The sequence below is a fragment of the Rosa rugosa genome, chromosome 4 (genome assembly GCF_958449725.1).
Source record: "Rosa rugosa chromosome 4, drRosRugo1.1, whole genome shotgun sequence".
Lineage (NCBI taxonomy): Eukaryota > Viridiplantae > Streptophyta > Magnoliopsida > Rosales > Rosaceae > Rosa > Rosa rugosa.
In genome coordinates this window covers 31,501,603-31,506,649 of record NC_084823.1, presented here as the reverse complement: position 1 = coordinate 31,506,649, position 5,047 = coordinate 31,501,603, and the positions used below count along the sequence as shown (strand labels likewise).

The 5,047-nt window shown below is 37.3% G+C and overlaps 2 long non-coding RNA genes across 4 annotated transcripts; both read right to left on the bottom strand.

Moving 5' to 3' along the window:
• Window positions 1–1,388: 1,388 nt before the first annotated feature.
• On the bottom strand, window positions 1,389–2,315 carry LOC133742250 (uncharacterized). The gene is made up of 3 exons (XR_009862448.1): window positions 2,289–2,315; window positions 1,878–2,051; window positions 1,389–1,762 (listed from the first exon to the last, which is right to left on the bottom strand). It is a non-coding gene; the product is annotated as an uncharacterized LOC133742250 (long non-coding RNA).
• A 644-nt stretch (window positions 2,316–2,959) lies between these two features.
• On the bottom strand, window positions 2,960–4,456 carry LOC133741961 (uncharacterized). 3 transcript variants are annotated; one of them, XR_009862274.1, is made up of 5 exons: window positions 4,354–4,449; window positions 4,074–4,155; window positions 3,638–3,767; window positions 3,463–3,534; window positions 2,960–3,277 (listed from the first exon to the last, which is right to left on the bottom strand). It is a non-coding gene; the product is annotated as an uncharacterized LOC133741961 (long non-coding RNA). The 3 variants fall into 3 exon arrangements; XR_009862275.1 differs by lacking the exon at window positions 2,960–3,277 and having other exon boundaries at window positions 3,287–3,534; window positions 4,349–4,456; XR_009862273.1 differs by lacking the exon at window positions 2,960–3,277 and having other exon boundaries at window positions 3,287–3,534.
• Between the last annotated feature and the right edge of the window lie 591 nt (window positions 4,457–5,047).

The window sequence follows — 5,047 nt, the reverse complement described above, 5'->3', positions numbered from 1 at the left end:
ACTTGAAGCTTTACTATGTGTTTGGGCCAGATTACAAGATGTAATGGAGTGGTTTCTAAGTTGGAGGAGGAGTCCCTTTTATAGGTAAGGGAGCCCCTCTCCTTTACATTTTCTTCAATGTGGGATAAGAAGTCTCATTCCTACTTCACAAAAGGTTGTTGTGAAGGCATATTGGTGACAAAAGGAAGGTGGCTTCTAGGTGAGCTCTTGACCGCTTCCGACTACCACTGAGTAGGTTGAATGTCGGGCTACGGGATGCATGTCATGGTTGGGCCCCACATGACTTGTGGGCCCCACAAGAGGGTGTTACATATGCTTGGTGACATAGTTATTTCTCCATACTAGTGGAGGTATCTATAGTTGCATCTCTTTTAGCAAAAATGTACACATGTTCATGCAGGAGGGGATTGCTTTTTATTTTGGGCCGGGGTTTCAAAGAGTGGAAAAACATGATAAATATTTGGGTCTTCCGATGGAGTTGAGCTATTCAAAGGTAGAAGCTTTTGGTTTCTTGAATGAGAAGATCAGATCCCGGACACAAGGGTGGTGTGAAAAAACACTTAGTATTGTTGGAAAGGAGTTGTTAATTAAGACAGTGGCACATGCGATGATTCCCTCCTACATAATGAGTTGTTTTGAGGTTCCCAAGTACTTATGTGATGAAATGCATAGGTTGATGGCTCGTTTTTTGTGGGGTGATGGAGTTGACAAGAGGAAAATCCATTGGATCGCATAGGAGAAGTTGTGTTGTTCAAAGAAGAAGGGTGGGCTGGGTTTTAGAAACATGCATTTCTTCAATTTGCACTATGCCAAAAAACCCTTCAGACGACAGACTTTGACTGTCGTCTGATATGAAGAAAATCTGTCGTCTATTAAGCTGATATCTGATTGGTGTTCAGACGACAGTCAATGCCCGACGTCAGAAGGTGACTCAGACGACAGTCACCAAAAATATATCTGTCGTCTGAATGTTGCTCAGATATGCATAAAATGGTAGTATATGTGGTTAAATATGATATCAGACGACAGTCAAATGTTGTTGTTGTTTAACTTTAGCAACAGACTTTAATAACATTCTATTGTTTGATGTTGTTTAAAAAGACATTTATATGTCGTCTGAATATGGAGATAGTTGATGTTTCATTGTTACGTATGTTGTGAGAAAGTATCATACATCACAATATTCTGTCGTGGGAATGAGACTAAGACTATAGAATTTTATTTTTGTCTGTTGAATTAATCTTCTTGTTTCAGACAACAGTATTTTGCTTGAATTCTGTTGTTGGACGTTCAATTGTTCCACATTTTTATATTTTGTGATTTGGTTTAAAACCACAGAATTTGGCTTCAATGTGCCATACCAGAACCTGGAAATATACATAAACCACAATATATACCAATACCATTCATTTAGAAAATGGTACCATATATTCATCAAATAACTGGAAATCACTAACATATCCACTGCAAATCATGTACTACCAAGCACAGTACAGCTGAACATAAACTCAAATAATATCAAAATAAAAACAAGGCGTAGTCAGAACATAAATCATAATTGGGTAATGCTTTCTTGAAGAGGTGACTAATCAATCTTTGCCTCTTTGGAGACTAGAGGCTGAAAGCCATGTCGAAGAGTTGCTTGCCAAACTTTGTCAATGCTGGACATGGTGTGACCACACTCGTGCTCATTCCAACCTTCCAATGCATGCACTATTCCTGCTATACGCGACGCACTCATCACCCTCCTTGGCAACCAGTTCTGATTGTCACAATATATAAGCTTTAGTTAACCAATTACCTACTAAGTAAATAACAAACTAATAATGGATGAAGAAACATTATAGAAAATTCTTTTTTGGTTACTAATTACCCACCTCACAAGAGTAAACATTCTCATGAGACTTGGGGATCTTCATTGCTGGTGTGTAGTGGTAGAGGCAGTCTCTGCGCAACTGTTTTGGTGGAAATTGAGAGAAGGGAACAAAACTTGTTCCTTTTGGTGCACTCAACTGTTCTTTTTTACTCAACCCATCTCCCACCAACCAAATCTGCATTGAAATTCCACTGCAAATTAAGTATCAAAAAAAGTAATTTGAAGAGAACAAGTTTTCTGTGTAGCTCTAAACCGTAAACCCTAGAAAAATAGAAATCCCTATTTTCTACCTAAAAAATTGTTAAACAGAAATATATTTCTTCAATTAATTTGTTATGGTTGTTAAATATCCATAGCATATGATAGATAGAAACAATAAGAAAGCTGGTATAGAGAGCCAAATTTTCCTTACCTTTTGAGCATAGCTTCTGTCATGAACATATAGGAATAGAAATATGAAGTCATATACATGAATATGTAATTGACATATACCTGGATATCTCTTTGGCACAAAGAAAAGGCAAGGGCATAAGCAACCTTTGTGAGGTTGCCTGTAAGGAGAACCTGGGTTGTCCCTTTCGGAATGCTGTTAAGGATGACGGCCACAGCCAAGCTACTCCCATCCACCACCTTGACTTTCAGCCGTGGATTCCTCTGGACATATATACCACCATAATTATTGAACCCCTCACCCTGCAATGAGATATACGAAAAAAGAGATCAATCAATATCGATGAATCACATAGAGATTCATATATATACTAGGATGGCTCTAATTTGATCACTTAACACCGTCAAGATTTTAATGACACTATTAGTTCTTTGGACCCGCTGATCTCTGTCTTTATTATTAAAACTTTACCCACATATATACACCTATGTACATGGTTACTCACATATGACGCGCGCACACACACGCACACATACAGGTACCATTAATTGTGTCATCACTGATGTTGAATCTACTTCCATTCAAATAGGGAAGTCTAAGGACATATACAACACAGTAGGTCAAGAAGTTTAAGGACATAAGTGAGCTTAACTAAATAGGTCACAGTTTGATGTATCAAAGTTCTAGTTTTATAATCAAGATAAGTCTTACATCAACTGTAAAGCCATGGCTGGAGGAAACCATTTTTTCAGTTTCTCAAACTTGGCTATACCTTGGACAGCAGTGACTGGGATTGCAAAGAAAATTGTAAGAAGAGAGGCTGCAACAATGACACCTAGCCTGCAAAGTGGCAAAACTCTGTATGGTATCACCAGATTTCTCCAAGATACATCCCTCGGTTCTGGAGCCATGTCAGTTATCCAAAGAAGTGGATCTGTATGCTGCTGAGATTGGGAGACTAATGCTGCACCCAACCGAGACTTGAATGTAACAAAAGCAACAGGTAACTCCTACAAGTATACAAGAACTCGGGATGTTTATTTCATCCAAATTACAGATCGAGAATGGTTCATTCAATGATAAGCTAGAATATAAATGTATATTATCTAAAATATAGACAAAAAAGAGTTGACTAATGTTGTTGCAATTATCTTATGAAGAGTTTTAAATACAAAAATCCAAAAGAAGGGATCACATTTCAAGAATCCAAACAAATGTCTTCCAAGAACATGCCTCTGTGTTCAAATGTCTTAATCTCCCTCTTAATCTGCATAAACACCCCCACAAAGATCAACCTTCATAGACCATAAAGACTCGACTTTCGCAATTGAATCAATTAAGAACTAGACCCCAAAACCCTAATCTTTTACCTTCTTCTTCTTCACAGGCTTGAGGATTTTGATTATGCATCGCTCATTGGTATTGAGATTAATACCTTCAAAGACCTTGTTGTATTTTCCTCCCCCTACTTTCCTCACAACCTCACAATCATCTTGATCACTGCAAAATCACAATACAAAGTATAGCAGAGCCCGTAAAGAATAGTTGTTGTATTTATTATATATCAAAATAATCAATCAACATCTGAGCAAATTAAAGGTAAGCTCCATTCATATCGAGATATTTGAGAGACAATACCAATTAATCATTCAAGGCTATCGATTGACATACAATATATCATCAAACAAGAGATTTTGCCAAAAATTTTCAATTCCAAATCGAAACCCAATTGACATACCCAACCACCAAAACCAAAAAACATAATAGTTCTTCCACAAATAAGCAAAATCGAAAGAGAAGACTTACCAAGATGCAAGTTCAAAATTGATCTCACAAACTACTTCATTTTTCCAAGCTTGGTCACCAGTTCTCAACAATCAAGTCATCTCTAGATATTAATTGTAAAGTCAATATCAATTCCCAAACAAAAAGAACAGTAATGAAATATAACAAAACCTAAAACGAAGATGGAGTAAACACGAAATCAAAATACCCAACCCAAATCATGAATAAAGAGATAAACAACCCAGAAAGAGATTCAAAGCAATTACTTAAACAATAGAGAATTGGGAACTCGGTACCTTACCAGAACTTTGCGTACTCAAAGTGGCAATAACTCAGAGGCTTGGAAATAGCAAATCCACTTAAGAGCAGCGGAAGAAGACTATGGAAAAGATGACGACCTACTGTAGTAGTGATTGATAAAGAGCTACTGATTGAGACCCATGAAATTTGCAAAGAGGTTTGGATGATTTCGCGATTTAGGTTTGAAACAAAGACCCAGATGTGGAATGAGGATTTCTTCGTCTGTCGAAGAGAGATGGGGAATGGACGGAGTATGAGGTTCTGATTAGGGTGTTTCGATCTGGGTTCTGATTAGGGTGTTTCGATTTGGATTTTCATCAGTTGGAATGGACGGAGCAAGAAATTGAAGTTGGAATGGTTTCAGCTGAGCCGCGGTTTAGGTTTTAGTTTTCGTAAAGTCGGGGAGAGAATGTCATAAAGTGTTCCAAACTAAATCCCTTATTTGCCAAAAACAAAAAACTAAATCCCTTCATGTTGTGCCAAAAAAAAAAACAGGAAAAAAAAATCCAAAGCCAATTTACTCCTTTGACGACACAACATATATCTGTCGTCTGAATACAAACAAAAAAAAGAAGCTACGACCCAAAACGAAATCAATTTATCTCCTTTGACTAGACGACAGATAACTGTTGTTTGAAAACAAACTTAATTCTCAAGACCATCTTTGTATGGTATGTTGCATATTCAGACGACAG